This window comes from Solea senegalensis, linkage group LG10 (assembly GCF_019176455.1).
Source record: "Solea senegalensis isolate Sse05_10M linkage group LG10, IFAPA_SoseM_1, whole genome shotgun sequence".
Classification (NCBI taxonomy): domain Eukaryota; kingdom Metazoa; phylum Chordata; class Actinopteri; order Pleuronectiformes; family Soleidae; genus Solea; species Solea senegalensis.
In genome coordinates this window covers 11687721-11707058 of record NC_058030.1, presented here as the reverse complement: position 1 = coordinate 11707058, position 19338 = coordinate 11687721, and the positions used below count along the sequence as shown (strand labels likewise).

The following is a 19338-nucleotide window of genomic DNA, read 5'->3' as shown; positions in this document are numbered from 1 at the left end:
CTGCCGACAACACCAGATAACAAAAGGGGGAACGCTAACTCTGCAGAACATGTGATTTGCCAGTGAGAAAATAAGAGGTGAACCGAGTCACTGAGATGTAGGACAGTCTCTGCCCTGAGGCAGTCTCAGTACTGCTAATCATGAACTTTACGCAGAATGAAAAATTCATATTCAACAAGTCAAACAGATTCAACTCATAATCACAACATATATTATCTCAAAGTATTTAATAAGGCCATCATTGCACTGTAATTTTAATTTCGTGGTTTGTCTGCAATCATACACTGAGAAGCTTAAAATGGCAACAGACTGTATTACAATGTCCATTATCTTAATTTACCATTTTAGCATGTTAAAACATAGTAAATAGAAATGCACAAAGCATGTGTACTCCATCAAATTGTGTTTGTGTAATGCATTGCATTACGATTGAAGAAAGTTGTTATGATATAAAATGTTATTGAACCATTGCCCAGGCCTTGTTGTAAAGATAAGTCAGACTAGATATTGACAGGCCGACATTTTCATCCAACCAGCAATCCCCCAAATATACGCAAGAGCAAGTTTTCGAGTGAAATCCTCTGACTGCGTCAGATAAGGCAGCTTTAAAGCTGAAACAATCTGTTACCAGAACCAGTGAGAAAGTAGCTGTGAGAAAATCCCCAGCAGGTGGACGGAGGCAGCGAGGTCTAGTGTTATTAAGTGCCACCTCTCTATTCACAAAGCACCACAATAGGTCTCTCCTGCCACTCCCCACCACCACCTCCACCAGCCCCTTCCACTCTACCCCACCTGTGTCTGTGAAAGGTCAGCGCAGAGGAGGGTCCTCACCCCCTCCATGAACCCACAGCTCCCACTCCAAAATCAGCCCCACCACTGGAAAACAGTGCCAGCAAAACTCAATCAAAGAGGGGCTTCAGAGGGATCCAGAGCTCTCAAAACCCCCCATTGTCTCCTCAAGGCTTCCCCACACCGTGGCTGCTCTATATGTAACACTGTAAGAGGAGCTGCTCATTACTGCCCGTCCCCGGTCCCACTTTGTCTCTTTTGTGCAGCTGACAGAAGAATCCAGTTGCTTAGCCGTGCAAATAAAAGAGAGTGCAGTTACTTTAAAAAAAAAAAAAAAACGAAAGAAAGAAACTAAGAAATGATTAATTTGCAGGAGGACAAGATGTGAAGACACATACCTTAGAAGGCTTTAGTGCAGTCGGTGGTTTGACATTAAAGAAAACATAACACATAACTCTCTTACCTGTTGTGTCACTGCACTGACAGTTCTTTAATGGCGGCTGTTTAAAATTTGCCATTCATACCACGGGTTAGTGGGTATTGACTGATAGACACACCACACCACAATGTGTGTGAATGTCAGAGCAATCCATTATCACATAAAGGAAGCACTATGTAGCTGGCTCTCTCTCAGCCCCTCCTCGGCTCTATTCAGATACAGCAGGTGAATACAAATCATTTCCCCTCCGCTGCTCCCCAAAAGAACTCACCATCCAATTTCAGACAGAGAGGACAGAGACAATAGTCCTTTCAAAATGTGGAAGAAAATCAAATCAAGGCCTTTAAAAAATAGCAAAGACACAAACAGGGGTTAACTCTTCCAAAATGCCAAAGGTGGTTTGAAAAATACGAGAAAAAAGTATTCTTTGTTCACCTTTGTGCTCTTAGTTGTGCTTTAAGTTAATTGTACTCAATGTTTCTGTTATAATCTGTCATCATTAATAGTCCATCTATAATATTAATATACTATCTATTAATGGATTGTCAATACTCAAGTTGATTAATGACATTTAATGGAAGCCGTGACGGTTTTGTGATTTATAAATGTCTGACTGATGAACCAAAACCAATCAATTAGCAATCTGATACAGATTTTACACAGTTATAGAACAGAGTAAAACATCACATTCTAAAAGATTAGATATCAGTTACTAAAACGTTATTTCAGCACCACTTTGAAGGGGAAATGGTGCCTGATTTACACCGCTAGTGCTATCATTTTATACACAACAATACCTTTTCTCCTATCTGTGAGCACATGGAAATAAAACATGATAAATACAATATCATCTCCTAAACTCAACAAACAAGTCTTAGGGAAGGGAACAATCCAGCAAATTAGTCCAGTGTAAACTCTTTTATTGTTTTTTAATGAAGCAGTGGCACCATGTATTTTAAATATTCATCATCTGAAGAGTCTTGATGGGATTCGATAGTTCTACGGCTGAGAAACGTCAGATATTTCACCAAAAATCAAGGAGAGGAGATTTTATGAAACAAAAAGAGATTATACTGTGGAATACAACAACAGCGAGTGGTAGTGACTCATCGTGACTGCTGGCACTTTGATTAAGGCTTAGTGTGAACGTGTTACTATCTGTCTCGTGGGTCCAGGGGACTGCAATGTAAACAAATGAGAACAAATCGCAAAGGAAGTCTCTAGAAAACTGTAGCTCTAGTCTCTTCACGCAATAAACCAGTGATGATGTCAAAACACCAGAAATGTCACACTTAGAAAAGGTTCCTGGTGTTAAGGTTTAGATGTTCCCCGTCGCATTCATCATGAAGAGAGTTTGAGTCTTTCTAGTGGCTTTGGTAGTTTCACCCTATGGGGAATCTCATTTTAGACAAACAGTTCTTAATCTTTACAGATCGTCTGGCCCGGCCTCCTCAGAAATAATGGCTCTGAGAAGAGCTGCTCCATTGGCCTGTGATTCCGGAGGAAACATTGCTCTCATTTAACACTAACAGACGGCCAAGCTTCCGCTAACAGCCTCTGTCCTGTGTCTGTGTTTGACGGGATGGGACTGGTCGCTAATGCAGGAGAAGTGTCTGCTGAGTGCTGGATAATGCCTGGGTGAGGCTGCGCTGGGGATGGTGAGTTGTTTTTAAGACTGCATCTCTCTCGCTGTGCAGGTCCAGGAAATGTCAACAATCGGAGGTGGACATGACACAACTGGACAAGGTGTGTGACTCGTCTCCAGGGAACGTGTTTGGGGTTTGTGACCCTCGGGCTGACAGAAGAATGATAAACTGCTGTAACAGATAATGTCAGAGTCGCTGCACAGATACTATCTCTCCCACTTCTGCCCACATATGAATGGATTTATTTAGTCAAAAAAACCTTTTTGCATTCACAAAATGAAGTCAAACCTCTTCTGTGTTTGTTTATATTTGGAACCCATGGACAACAATGGCAGCTGGCAAGGCAAAAGGTGAAAAATGTGTGTATTATAATATGGCACTTTATATTAAACTTAGTTGAATAACTTTATGTCAAACTACATATTTTTTGTTGTCGTGGGTAGATTTTATATAGCTCTGTGTCAAATACTTACAATAAAAATCTGAGCTTGTACTTTCAACTTTAATGTTGAATTAAACAATGAATACGATGAATATATGAATACATCTACAGCCAAATGCAATTACTTTGTGTGCTTCAAAAAAGTCTCAGCAAATATAAAAAAACGGTTTCATTATTTATCTTGTTTATACTAGCATGGATAGAAAATGTTATACATAAACCATCTTTCCTAAAATGAAACGTCTCTCAAGCCTCTACGTTACCTTGGTCACCTGTTGCGGTGAACCAAGGTAACGTAGAGGCTTTCAGTTACTGAGAACCTATGTTCGTTATAATTAATACAAGATAATCAACATGGATATGAATGGGAGTAAGATTAAGATTTTATTCTCAACACTACGTGAAACAAAGTACATGTAGATCAGCAGAAGCCTGCATATAACTTGCTTGTGTGCTCTTGTTCCTTTTCTTTTCTCCATGGAAAGAAATTTCATTCATTTCTCATTAGAATTGGCTTAGACGCAGGTGAGCAAGGTCTCACATCTAAATGCAGTCATTTGTATTCCATCGCAACACCCAGGGAGGAGGGTGTTTATATTGATGAGCAGGAAGACTTGGCCTTGGACCAGGACCTGCGCTCAACAGTCACATAAATCATTTGGATTTTTTTTTTTTTCACAGGAGCTTTCAACCACACAGATCCCACCAGATTTTGGTGTGGGGACAATCTTCTGTGTACTGAAGCCACATCGATACTCAGAATCAGACTAAACAGACATATGCAAATGATCCACAGTGTGACAGATTCAGCTGCTTCAATCTCTGAATTTTTCTCTTTGGCAGACAATCACATCAAGTTTAGTGTCTGAATATCTTTTTCTTTTATTTAGTTCAAGTGAAAACTCTTTTTTGTTTGTGCTCCTACACTGTCATCTCACACAAGTTCACACAGCTATCCTTTTCAGCTATCTGTTGACCTGCATTCTGTTGACAGCCCAACCAAAGCCTTATCCCTTACCTAAACCGCATTTATCTTTATCACGTTTCATTTTTCCAGTTGTTCTTTCCTTCATTCCTGGCATAGACAAGAACCACTGGAGAATTATCAGGCGCATATCAAAGAGAAACATAAGAAATATCTGGAGGCGCTCACCTGAAACGATGTGTGCAGAGTGTGTTTGCGTGTGTGCTTGTGTGTGTGAGAGAGAGAATCCCTTTACTGTGGTTGTACAATGTCACCAGTGGAGAAAGAGCAGCTGCTTCATTCATAGTAGATGAATAAAGGTACCAGGTGTTGTAGCATTAATGAAAATAAGGTGCTCTTTGAGAAAAGGAACTATGTGTACATCCACGTATTTAACCTTGAGACTTAAAGACTAGATAAATTCTAATTTCAATCTAATAGGATAGTCACAAATATAAATTGCATGTGGAAAATGAATTGACTACATAACTTACAATGATGCTCATCTATATACCCTTGATGTAACAAGTAGCTATTTTAACTTTTGTCTTTTTATATTTTGAAGCAGTCTGGCCATTCTCCTCTGACCTTTGGCATTTTTCACCCAGAAAAGTGCTGGATATTTCCTATTTTTAGACCCTAGAGATCTGAAATGTCTGAAACACCAGACCAGACTGTCTAAATCACCTTTCTTCCTTAAAAAAAGTACATAAAAAAGCCAACAAAGCTAAAAAAAATGTCCATTACTGCACAGATTTCCCCTGAGCCAATGGCATGATGGCCCCTAAACCCAGCGATTCCAAAACAATGGCAACATATTATACCCATAAATCACCCTTTATAATATTATTTTGTTTAGAAATACAATCAATACAATTTATGCATCTGATGAAAGAAAATAAATGCAGAGAGTTTAGAGAAAGACAGACAACAATGATGCCTCAGTTAAACAGGGCTGCTCCATAAATATTATTTTTGTCTTTGAAATAACTTGTCATACTAAATATTTTTATTTCGGCAGTGACTGACTAAACTCTGAGACGCACAAACATCAATGGATTGGCATCTCCCCTGCTTTTGTTCTGCAGCATTCTTACATGTGTCAGGAAACAGACAGCAATCTAATCTCATTCTAGGGCTGAATGTTTTGGCCAGAAACTTAACACCATAATAGATTTTTAAATGACCCAGTAAATGTCCGATTTTTGCTCCTGAGTAAAGGAAGACACCTCTACAACGCGTCTCGAAACAGAGAAATGTTTCATACATCTGTGGTAAAACATTTGAATTTCTTACTATTGAAGAAAATTGTGAATGAATTATTACCCAGCTCTACCTCATACCTTTCACTCGGTGTCCGAATATTGTAAAAATGGTAAAAGGAATAGATCTCAAAACACTTTCTAAAATGTACTGTGCATGATTATGTAATTCTGTCTCTGATTTACAGTCAGAAGTTATACACTTAAATTCACAAGAGACCAAGCTCTGATTAGCTAATCCTCCATATTCCTTTTTCCGCATCCTCCCCCACTTGGTATCAAAACACACAATTGATAATTCCCTGACAGCCACATGAGAAAAAGCCAGTGAAAGACAGCAGTGTGGAGGTAAACAGAAACCTCTGCGGCCTTCTATTGAAGGACTGGGGACCTGAATGCTGCAGCTTACAATAGACGCTTCATGCCTCGCTGAGTTCCAGCCTGCAGTGCCTGAGTGTGGCCCTCCATGACTCGACCATTGAAAACTGTGGACTCAGCCTCTCTGGCAGGCCGCACACATTCACAACAACAACCGACAGCCACAGTGCAGTGACAAGAGAAAACTGGACAGAATGTCAGGTTACAAAAAAAAACAGACTGACAGATAGACAGGGGAACAGACAGGTAAACGATAAACAAAGAGAGAGAGAGAGGCAGAGAGTACCAGAAAGCAGACACGAGTAAACAGCAACAGCCGAAGTAAAGAAGTTGTCAGAGTCCCTTGACCAGCGCTGCTTGCAGCGAGGCTTCCTTCGCACTCCACTGCACAATAGATACACATCACATCATGTCACATCCACTCACAGAGCATTGGCTCGACTCTTTGCTGAATCACACACACTTTCCACACCAGGGAATGAGCCGGAGGTTACATCGGGTCATTTTCAAAAAACCCTGTTTGAGTTGAGAGTCAATTCTCCGGGCTCTAATGCACACGGAGACACCATGCTTAAGGGAACTACTTAGGCTCCTAATTGTACAACTACCATTAGGGAACTTCTCTACCTCTGCAACCTCCATTACGACACATTATATGTCAATAACAGAGAGGCATGAGGCAGAATTTAGTCTCTAAGTGCTAATTTGTGATGCTTAAGTATTGATGTTCACTGTCACAGCAGTGGGCGTGCAGAGGGTGTGTTACCCCGACAACTGTATGCATCAAACAGACAGTTGGACACAAGAAACAACAGTGTTTTTGATTTTTGATTCGCTGCCAAAGCCTGCCGCCAAAAAGGATGGCGACACAAAAGCACACTTTGCCAATGAGTGGAAAAATGCCAGTCAAGCAATTGATGACCTTTGCCTTTAAAGATACAAGTGCATGAATGGCAGCAGAGGGCGAAGGAGAAAGTGGTGTAGCAGCTGAACGGTTGGACAGTCGCTATGGGACTCGCAAGCTTTGCAGGGAGTGTTAATATTAACAGATTCCCACTCTGACAGTATCACAGATGAAGATATTTGGACTGCAGTCTCTTGTTAGACATGGCAAACAGGCTGACACTTGTGTGTTCACATCCTGCAGGAGGGGAAAAGCCTTTGAGAAGAACAAGAGCGTCTGATTCTGAAAAGCCCGGAAGTTCACACTGTTTTGGAAAAAAATGTTGCTGGTGGAAATGATTTGATGAGGGGAAAAAAAAATGGGTTCAGACTCTTGACAGAAATGTTTCCAACTCACCAGAGACACACGAATCCACTCTCTTCTCCTCCTGTCGGCGAGTAGGCTTGTTCTCTATCGTCTGTGGTTTTTCTTCAATCTAGTTAAGCAAAAAAGAAATGGAAGAGAAGAGCAAAATGTGTTACTCATAATTTATTTTTCTCATCTTTTTTTCATGACAACAACCAGGAGAAAAGTTTCCAGTCTTTTTTAATAAGGTTTCTAGGGAGAAGGTTTTACACAGCTATGTATTTATTCCAAACTCTAGTGCATTTGACTTCACAGTGGCCCTAATGCTCTACATTTGACGTACTGTGTTACAGTCTCCTGCTCTGTCACAGTCACACCACAGATTACACACTGGTTTGCTCCAAGACAAAAACTCTCATTCTCATCAAATGGCTTATCTCGTCCTGCGCTCTTTTTTTCCCCAACCAAACGTGTGTTTACTCTTGGGAATCACACTTAAAACACTTCCAACTGTGTCAAGCTTTGGTGCTGAAAAGAAAGCAAACACCCAAGCTGTGTAAACCTGAGTGTGGACAAGGATTTTCAGAGGCAGGAGTGTGTAATCCAAACTGATAGACAAAAGCCTGTGGCTGAGAGCTGGAGGTGAGACACGTCTCTCTCTCTCTCTGCTCCTTCTTCTCTTTGCCTCCTCTGCTCTTCCCACGATTGCTGACTGCTATCCTCACTTAAGTCTTCTACTCTTGTCCTCCTCCCTCTCACCCCTGTCCTCTCTCTCGCTCTGCGCTCCAGGGCAGTCTCGCTTTTCCTCTCTCTCCTCCTGTGTTGTCTCGTCTTCTTGTCACGACCGCATCCAAATTCCTTTTCTCTGTTCCTTTTCTCTGATTTAATCTCCTTTCTTCTATCTCTGAATTTTTACAGCACTCCACATAGAGTAAATATGCAGAAAGTCGTGGAATATTTAAAAGACAAATTTCTCTGTAAACTTGACAATCTCTCATTTGACAAGTGCAAATATTGGGTCTCTGATGATGGAAAGTTCAGTGACTCCTCTACCCTACTTGTCTTTTATCGTCTAGTTTCCATATATACTCTCACCTTACCTCTCATATTTTTATTATTATCATCATCATCATGTTCTATTCTGTCCTTTTGCTTTTTTGTTAAATTATCTCCCGCATTGTTCCATTGTGACTTCTTTTTCCAGCAGTGAGGTCAAGACAGTCCTGGAGGATTTCTAAGTGACAGTTTTTGTAATAACTTGCAAAGATCATAACATGAGATGACTTACTGTACATGTTACATCACAAGCACGAAAACAAGCTGATGCCCCGTCCTAACCTACTCTGGTTTTGTCTTTTCTCTCCCCTAATTGTTCACATCATATACTGCAGCATGATATGATAGAGAGGGGGATGTTATATTCAGTGGTGTCAGGCCAGAAACATTAAATACTAATGGAGTTACTTCTGTTTTGTTTTTATCTTTTGAGCAAGTGTCTAGGCTTTTAGCTCCAGAGTAATTTTATTAATTGAATGCAATTTGTTTTCATTAAAAATGCATTCTACTTCACTTTAGTCTTTCACATTAGTCATTCTTGTTGATTTTTTGAGAAAATCTGAGAACTAAAGATGAGTCAAAGTCTAAAGAAGACTAAGATGGCATTTTGATGTCTGGCATATGGAGGTTCACAGACTTCACATGCAACCAGGCACCTATTGATTTAAGATGTAACATCTGTATGTGCCATATTGTATCGTCTATTTTCCCCTAAATAGGAACATAGTTGACATCATGTACCTGAGGCTATTTTCCCACAGGCTTTGACTCAAACAAAGTTATTTTTTATACCTAGTGGAGTCACCCACTGGTGGCTATTCAATACATGCTTACTTCCTGTTTAGCTTCAATTGGCAAACTAGAAAACTACATTGACTTTTTATATATTGTCTATGACTCCATCATGTTCTTCTCACATATAAACCATTCCCACTGTCGAGATTAAACAGGTTTTTCATCAGTGGGGATTAAACAGCGCTCACTCCCAGGTCAAAGTACTCACTGCAAAACACGTGGGTTTTTTTTATCGACTTTGGCTCAGTCGACATCAATGGGTATGTAAGACCGGAGTGATAACACAAATTTATTCGTCTGCTCTGTTTTTGCCAGAGATGTCGGCTATAATGCACATTAGTCTTCCATCTGCTAGTGTTGGGTTGCTATGGCATTAATATCGATAGCAATCCTTGGTTTTTAAAAATTTGGACAATGCTTAGTGGCATTATAACTGTATATATATCTATATCACTGCAGACAATGCAATTGCTTATTTATTGTTCTGTTTCCGGTATGTCTGCGACATCACAATTCATGCACAGGTGACACAGGGGTGGAAAAAAATCACAACAGGGCAGAAAAAACCGAAGCAATGGGGATGGTGTTAAAATTCCTGAGTATACCCACTAAATTTAGCGTGAAAAACACTATATTCTCCTTACACCACCTTAAATCCTCCCCCGCTCCTGTCCCTTACTGCCTAATACTGTCATATCCCAGTTTTCTTCAGCCTTTAAAACACACAATTATTGTCCCTTCTCTTTCATCTCAGCCTTGTACAGCTTTGAAGTGGGGAGATTCCAAGCCGAACAGAGGATGATTCCACTTTTCATTTCTGTGCTTGTCTCCTTTGTTTAAAGCCCAAACCTGTGCTCAAACACTGTGACGGTGAACACAGACACACCTGCCTGAATTGATGGGCAAAATGATTGAAGAAGCCGATCCAATTTTCTATTAAAGGCTTATCGACTTCAGTCTTCTGAGCTAAATAAAAGTCTGCAAATCCCATTGAAAGACGCCACTGTGACCACACAGTTAAATACAAACACTGCTTTCACTGTGAGCAGACAATTGTGAAAAATAGGATCACTTTAATTTGGTTTCACACAATCACAGATGTTTGAGTTTTCACATCACGACTGTCCCACCAACTGAGATTCAATTCTGCAACAGCTACACACAAAAACACGCCATCCGAGTTGTTGTTCACACTGCTGTGGAAAAATCTATACCTATTTTTACTTCAAGCTTTTGTGCCCTTCAGTTTTTGAAAGCCTTGACACATGTGCCATCACCAGCACATGACTGTTTACAGAATAACAGAAAATCTGATATTCCCTCAGCTCTGGATTTAAAAGGACCATGACTATAGACCATATATAAGAAATGGACGTAGAACTATAAGACTGTTAGACAGCTGTTTGCAAAAGTAACTCAGAAAGTCAATGGGAAAATAATCCTACTTTGCACTTCATTTATATCCTCAGTAAACATTTTTTCTGAGGAGTTATTGGTCTCAAACTCTAGTTTAGGTTTGTCTTCAATAACACATGATGCACATTATGTTTCACTTCCCCACTAAAGGAAAATAGACAATAAAGTACAGCACATATGAGTAGACACCAGTGTGATTGACAACAGGAGCCTGGCTGAAGGTGAAGCCTCTGAACCTCTGGTCAGACCCAGACAAATCACGATTCTGGAGGCTTCAAAATGGGATTTCAGATTCTAATGCTCTGACGCCACAAATGATTGCCACTTTTTTTTTTTTTACAATCATCCACCTGAGCACAGCTATCATTTCCTTCAGCTGATGCAGTTTGGCCATAAAACTCACACTTTCTGCCTCGCTGTGCACTTAACAGATGGCTTCGAATCAGCCAATTGCAGCGGAGATCAATACATAAAACACAACCACAAAATGACCTTTCTACATCCTGCCTGATTGAGCTAAAAGCTGATCCCATCAAAAGAGGCCTCCCCCCTGTGACATCGAGCCAGACATCCCGCCCTCTGTCCCTTGACACCACAGCGCTCAGTCCAGCTCCACTGCCATGGTGACAATAAGCAAAGGGACGAAGAAACAGGGCTGAAAATAGCCAGATATGTGATTCTAGCAGAGCTACCAGGATAACTGAACACCTCAATGTGCCCCCAAGAGGGGACTGTCATGCCGATGGACAAAAAAGACACGTAAATTATAGAAATCAACAAACACTGAATCATCAGCCTCCTTGCACATCGTGGAGCCAGATATTTTTATCAGGAGATTGTGGACATCCCAACCAGACAAAATCTTGACTGTGAATCAAGGCTAATATTGCTCCCAGTCTGCTACTACTACTTGCTCTTGGATACTTTTTTGCTATCAGGTTTGTGACATCAGTGTTATAGATTTGCGTCACACACACTAAATCATGGTTGTACAGCTCGTTATGGTGTCCCAAAGTGCAGGTACAAGTCGTAAAAAACTGCTAAAAACAATATAAATCATAAAAATATGTGTTAATAATACACTGAATAACACTATAGGTATGATATATAAACATAAATAATATCTGGGCTGACGAATGCTCTGTCCATTTTATTTAGGTTAGGTTAGATTCAGTTCAGTATGCAGAGTTTAACAAAGCAGTAACAGAGCAGGGAAATGAATTTAAAGAAAATACCACAAAGCCACATATCTAAACAGTTTTGTTTCTAAATGAGAGGGAAAAATGCCTCCAAGGACTTTGTGTATGTTACCACATTTGCATGCATGTCAGGTAAAGTGAGATGTCCACAGGTTGAATAAGCACTGCTCACTGCTGATAATGCCAGGAAATAGATGTTGCATGTTTCTCTAATGAGACTGTTGCTTCTCTCTTCTAGGCTGCGATGTGTGTATGTGTGTGTGTGTGTGTGTGGCATAGTGTGGCCTGTGTGTTTAATTTTAGACTGTTGGCTAATGAGAGGATGTGTGGCTGTACAAGACAATACCTTCCCGATGAAGGATCATTACTGACAAAGACGACAGAAATAATTAGAGCTTTCCCCCCCATGATGAAATTACAAGAGGGGACACTGTCCACTGAGACAGATGTAACACTGACAACAATTTGTTTCCATGGAACAAACAGCAGAAAAATATGATGACATAAAGGTATGCAAGTGCTGGAAAAGTGAAAACAATCCATGAAAATGTCAATTTCAAAGCTACCGAGAAGCTTCAAGTGCCGACTCAATTTTCCGGGAACCAACTCGTTGGCTGCTGTTTTCAGTTGTGATGAATAAAATAACACTGTACAGAAAAACATCAACTGTCAAGCATTCAAAAATCCAAACATGTTGAACTTCAGAGTATGAGAGAAAAACAGCAAATCCTCACGTATAAGAGGCTTTTAGTATAGTTTGTATTTTTACTGAATAAATAACTGAAACTGAACTTTGTTCATGCAGTTTCATTTTAACTTTAGCCAAAAACAGTAACAGTAAAATGAAAACAGGGAAGTCCTGCATGAAACATCCTGACAGAAGTTTCCTGAGCATGAAGCATCACCTGCAGATCTCAGAGCATCACAGACTTTATTCTGAACACAACTGGTTATGGATAAAGATCGCCATAAATAAAATTAAGGGATACATCACCTTTATCTCTGTATGTGTAAACAAAAATAAATCCCTTAGTGTGTGTGTGCATCCGCCGCAGTTGCCCTAATCCCAGTGGCTGTGTGTTCCTCGCTGAATCTGCTGTGACTGAGTGACAGTAAAGAGAGAAGAGCCGATTCCCCACAAAAATCACTCCCACCCATCCCACACACCCACACCCACAGCCCCTCCTCACAAGGCCCTCCTCTGACCCTCCCTCCCCTCTCACAGTGGGATTAAAACAATCTTTTGTCTCTCTTCAATAGAGGTTAAACATTTCCTGGTATCACATGAGTGACTACCAGACTATACAAAGTTGTCAGGTGTAGTTTTTACATGCATTTGTAAAATTTTAAAAAAGAAAAATTCAAATGTCATTTAGTTTGTTTGGGATGTAGCTGTCAGCGGGATGAGGAGATGACAATGCATAACATAGTGTACGATGAATTTGGCAGACCATAAATGCAAAATTGACAATATGACGATATAATTGCATGTTAAATCAAAAAGCGCTCAAAGTACGTGAATATAACTCAGTTGCACTGCTTGTACTCACGCCAAAGCAGCTTTAGATGATCAATAGAGGGTGGAGGTGGAGTAGAAGCAGCATGAATAAAAGGACGAAGCCTGAAGGCACATCCTAAAGACTTCCTTTCCCATACAGTGAGAAGCCAGAGAAAGTGCTCACCTACACTCAACAGATGTCCTCCTGCAATCTAATCTAGTTCAGTCAGAGAGGGGAGGGTTATTTATTGCAGACTCCACACTGGTATTATTGCAACCTGTTTTAAAAGAATGGATGTGCAAAAAGGTCTTTTGGCATCCGTTAGCTATGGTTGCAGAGCCAAACAATGGTGTGAAAGAGTCACCATTCTCTGGGCTTGGCCCTCAATAATGTCCCTCTCTCCACAAAAGCTCCGAAAATGTAACCTAATCTGTCTCAAAGAGCTTTGTCCTTCAAAGTGAACTACGATAGACTGTAGTATAATAAAAGGAAAAACATGATTCCACGCTTTTCCCGTCTCAGTTGCAGTGGTGTTATGCAACATATTACTTTAACTCCATTGTAGAATTTTGAGTATTTTCACTTCATGTTGCTTTGTAATGGCACTAAAGTTGTACGTTTTGAAGCACATATTGAGCTTATAAAGTGCAATACATTACTGTCTACATTCAAATTATTCCCAGCCTGTTTTACTGGTGACAGTATGTAGTTTGAGCCCCTTGTCATATAGAAGAGGTTTGTGGTTTCAAGATTCTCAAAGTAAATAACAAATAAACTATTTTTTATAAAAACATTTTGTTACCACTGGATTATAACATATGCCATTTAAATCTCCACGCTGAACAGTTACAACAGTGCAACGTTGCTGGCACATCCATGTGTCCATGAGTATTACTATGATAATGTCATAATACAGTGTATTAATTTATCTTGAATACTGGTCTTTAACTTATGTTTGCATTGTTGTTTTGGCACTTTGCCCTGTTGTGCTGCCACCGGTGTTGTGTTTCTTGTTGTTTAAGGAATGACCACTTAACCCTTCTGTTACCATCCTGTCGTCTGCGACAGTATTTGGCATGTGTACTTCTCATTACTGTGGAAATTCGTACTTCAGAAAATTCAAAAGCTATGGACTGGCAATTTGTCCAAGGTGTGATCCCGCCTTTTGCCCTATGTCAGCTGAGATTGGCACATCCCCCACGACCCTCAGGTGGAGGATAAAGCAGTAGAAGATGGATGGATGGATGGCGGAAAGCAGAGAAATAGAGCTTTGCGCCCATATACTTGTCATCATGGTAGCCCTCGGGACTTCTGCGGAACGACCGTCCAATCACAGACAAGATTCATCAGTACCGTAATACATAAACAGTTGAATAACTGCCAGATATTGAAAATGAAAGTTATCTTGGAAAAAGGGACAGCATTTTTTGACACTTCTACAGCCATAAAATCAAAATAAATCCAGGCGGCCTGAATACCATGATGGTCATACGAGAGTTAATAATCCTACAATGGCATATGACTTCTGTGTACACCAGTGGGACATGCTAAATTGCGGCACAACATGATTATTGTTGCATGCTACTGTGAGTATATCATTTCCACCCACACCCCATAATGAATTCATGAGCCTGATGACCTATGGAGCTACTCTGGTGGTCAAGAGACCTGAAACCTCTGTGCTGGAATTTTAACCTCATTTACTAATGAAGTAACTCAGTCATTTTCTACGTAAACATAACTCAGGATGTTAAGCTTTCTCAGCATCTTAGCCACTGCCTAAGTAGCCCATTAATTCAAAAAATGTATCATAAATAAAAAGCACTCACGGCGGCAGACATCTCTCAGAGATGATGGATGGAGGGGAGATGTAGATTATGGTATGAAATGAGTGAAAGGCACATATTTCATTGTGCGAGGGGGCGTGATTGACCAAGTTTAATGGGTATTATTTCTGCACACTGACTCTGTTGAGCAGAGACACTGGGTGATCCCCGCCAGCCCATTGCTCCTTCAGACTCACACTGAGAGAGGACCCGCGCCCTCCCTGCTCTTTGTCACGACACCAATAGAAGAACAATATTTCAATGGCAACTGCATATTTCAATGGCAACTTTTAACAGAACAAAGTTCATGCTGTGGTCTAGACCAAGCCCTCCAAACTAGAACTGCACGCTGTCTGCAAGTGTGCGTGTGTGTGTGTGTGTGTGTGTTGGTGTGCATGTGCGCATGCATGTGCCTGTCAGTGGGTGTTCCCGTGATGAGGACTCCTTTTGAGTTTGCTATTCACAGAAGTGAATGGGAGTGAAATATGATTGGCCCGTGAAGAGAATGAGGGGCTGGGTTCACAAGGCTGTCGAAGCAGGGCGGGGTGGAGGTGGTTGTGGGGGACACTTGTGAAATACTTCACTGCTGTCAGAGACAAAATGAAAGAGCAAGTATGGATGATTGAGCTCCCTTAATCTCACGACGAATACATTCCAACATGTCATTTTCAACGCTTGTATGTTTGAGTTCTCTTATTGATTTAGCAGGCACATGAAACTGGTAATTATCTATGTAATAAATGTCAGTAATATTTAAGTAATAATGCTTTCATAAGACAGAACAGCACTCAAATGATTGCATTTGTCTCAAACCAGACTTTCCAAAATACATATTAGTCCAACAGTTTGTCCAACAGGTTTTAACTCTCTAGGGGTCGTCACCACAGTGGATCACCTATTATTGTTTGTCCAATAAGAGTCCTAGGACCAAAATGTTGCAACAATATAATCATTCTTTAAAGTTTTAACAGTGTGCCAGAGTATAATTGCTACTCACGATCAACTAACAATAATTAATAAAACTAACACAGCCAGGTAATGCGAATTGGAGTCAAATTATTCTCGCATGTTTATGTTCAGTCAGTCTGAAGCTGGCGTGGGTGTTGCACATTCTCTGTTCCCCTAGACTTTGTCCCTGAAATAACAGAAGAAGGCGGCACACAGAAGATTACGACAACAGCGAAACATGGCGATATTCAGACCAGCTGACAAAGACATTAAGTTTAAGATCTGCCAGCTCAAATAATTTATTATTTTAAACTTCATGGATAGCAGGAAACGTAGAATTGTGCTCATTAATACTAACCACCAGCTCAACTGGAAACAGCCAAATACTAACAAGCTGAAAGGGGACGTATCACCACCTAGTGTTGCGGTGGTGGACACACTTCACTCAATAAATCTATTCCCTGCTAGTGCTTGTACACTGGGACAAGGACAGTGGACCAGTTAAACAGTGTAATCGAGCTACAACTGTAACTGTGGACTGTCGTGGCTCATCACAGCACAGCAACAGAGAGACACGTAGCAACACTATCACGATAACTTGTGTCAAGTAAAGAATCACAAAAATGATGTGCAAGGAAAATAAAACTTTGCACCAGGCTGCAGTGATGAGACAGGCCTCAGATTCAGGTTGGGACACAATGACGGGAAACAAAGCAGCCAAGGTCTTAAGGGACTTTACATGAATTACAGCAAGAGGCCCAAAGGGACGACCGCGACCTCTCCTCAGCTTTTTGAAACTAAACAAGACCCTGAGCCCGCCCATCAACACACAAACACACAACCGGTCACTGCTACACACACACACACACACACACACACAAATCTGCAAAAACACACTGATCGAGAATGGTGTGACTGGTTTCCATGGAGCCATTAGGCTCACTGACAGGGCTGGAGTGTTAACACGCTCACAGACAACAGGGAGGATGATGGAGGGAGAAAGAAAGGGACAGAGGGAGAGAGAGAGGCAGGGAGAGTGCAGTAAAAAAAACAAAGAAAGTGTAGAATAGAGGAGATTTACCACACACAGCAGACCATCCCTGAGGTTAAGGACCCTCCGTGTTGTTTATCGTATTTCTTTTTTGCCTCAAATATCCTGGGTGACAAAATTCGAAGCACACGTTAGTACAAATTAACATGAGCCAGAGCAGCACCAGCCTCTTTTTATTTACCCTAACTCTTCTCGGCATTAATTCACCTTCTGTGATGGCAGGGATAATTCTATTTATGCTGATTTTTAGTCTCATTACCTCCTCAAACAAGGTTATGTTTTTGTTGACATTTGTTTGTCTCTCCGCTAGCAGGATTATGCAAAACGACTGAACCAATTTTTCTTGAAACCTGGTGGGAGGCTGGGGTTTGGGCCAATAAAGAACCTATTAACATTTGGGGCAGATCCGATTAAGGCTGGGATAGAGGAGTAAAAAAAAATTAGAGATAAAAAAAATTGTGTTCACACTCTTTTAAGAACAGGTGAAACGAGGGGTCTGGATAATTATCTACATGTTTTTACTTTAGAGTTGCTTCATTAATCGGAAATTAATATTTTGTTTATATGCTGAGTGTTAGTTAAAGCACTTAAAAGTGGTGGTATCTGCTGTCTGAATGTTTTATGTTTTTGTAGCTTTAGTTAGCTTTCCTACAGTTTATTGGTCTTTTTTTTTTTGCCCAAACCAATCACAAGTAAGTTACCATCTCATCTAAGACTGTTTGCCTTTTTTCTTGTTTTTATTTTTCATGAATGCAGTCAAGTAGCTGATACACCTAATCTATATCTCATCTGCTGTGGTCTTATTGTTTCTCCACTATCACACATCGTATAGAAGCCTTCAAAAATCTTTGCTGTCAGAGGTGATCCAGATAAATGGAAACACTAATGATTGTTTTCACTCCATTTACAGCTGCAAAATCACTGCAATCACCACAGACAGTGTAGTGATCAGATAACGAGACAGTGTTGTAAAGTAGTACATACATAATTGCTGTTAATAATCATCACCGCATACAAAGGAAGACACTAGACTGCAGGTCAAAGCGAAATGAGGGAAAAAAGGCATCTTGTCAGTGATAGACGATTATGTCGGGCAGTTTTATTGTTCTCTTTTGTTTACACTTCCAAAGGTGCTTAACTGACCTCAAGCCTCTTTTTCACATGTAATGTGGAGAATCGGCAGCACAATTCTATCACAGACTGTAGGGTTTTAATAAACCACAGCTTGTCTTTCAGGTTTGTCAATACCACTCCATGGACATGATATGATTTAGAAGTATATGACAGACGCTAAACGTATCACTATCTGAGATAGAACTGAAAGTAAATGGACTTGTCAAGAAGAATAGTTTACTTGTTGTCCACATTAGAATTGTTTGACATTTTCTTTGTTTTCGTGTGTTGTGGTGCACAGCCTCCTTGTGCAATATGGAATATGTTATAATAATATTTCCACTGTCGCCACTGTGGTAGAAGTAGGGTTAAAACTATTGGCTGGTATACAAAACTTTTGACCATATGTCAGATGTTTTTATTTAAACGGTGCTGTTTTCCCAGATTTCAGAACTTTACTCAGCAATTAGTCATGCTCTCACTGCAAAAATAAATCGCATGGCCGCAAATTCATGCGTGTAAACACGTTCAAGATGACCCGCAGAAGTTCAACACAACAGTAAAATGGGGAAGAAGAGGGAATTTAAGTCGACTTTGAATGTCGAACGGTTGTGCAAAGCAAGTTGGTCTGAGTATTTTAAAAACTACTGATTGAGGGGGAACATTCACGCTAGACCATCTCTTATATTTTTAAAGAATAGTCCAGAAGGTGTGCAGAAGACTAAACCAGATGGACGACAGCAGCAGAAGACCACGCTGAGTGTATGGTTTCTGTTTATTGTATATTATTTGTGTCTTGTTCACTGTCTCTAACTCACTGTGTACTTTTGCCCAAAGAACAAATTCCTGTGGGGACAATAAAGAATATTTGTGATATTTAATTTGATCTGACTTTACAGATATCCACCATCTGAAACAGGAATCCCTCCTATTTTGGCTGTTGTTAGATTAGCATTAACAAATCACAAAGTGGCTCTGAGTGAGTTGCCAACAACAGCTATACAGTATATGGCAACCATTCATGTGGTAATGAAGCCTGAGAGGAAACTCGACAGCCTGGTGTACGTGTGGGGGGTTTCTCCAACTGCAGAGGGAACCAGCTGAGGACATGAGGGGAGGTGGAAAAGATCCAAGCGACTTCTGCAGCAAAGAGAGAGCGAGAGAAATGCCCACTGAGCAGATCTCCTCTATATGCTTCACACTGCCACCAGTAAGAAGATCATCCTTGGTCCACTGAGTCAATAAATACACACTGCCCCACACACA

At 40.5% G+C, this 19338-nt stretch overlaps 1 protein-coding gene across 25 annotated transcripts in view; it reads right to left on the bottom strand.

Annotated features, from left to right (window-relative positions):
• Nucleotides 1-19338, bottom strand: part of LOC122775545 (neuronal cell adhesion molecule-like) — a 71450-nt gene that overhangs the window by 30202 nt on the left and 21910 nt on the right. For 24 of the 25 annotated variants that reach the window (XM_044035481.1, XM_044035490.1, XM_044035486.1 and 21 more), the window contains exon 2: nucleotides 7221-7299. The gene's annotated coding sequence lies outside the window, so the exon portion shown is untranslated. Of the gene's footprint in view, nucleotides 1-7220; nucleotides 7300-12629; nucleotides 12748-19338 lie in introns of those variants that run through there. The other variant, XM_044035482.1, reaches the window with a different exon arrangement.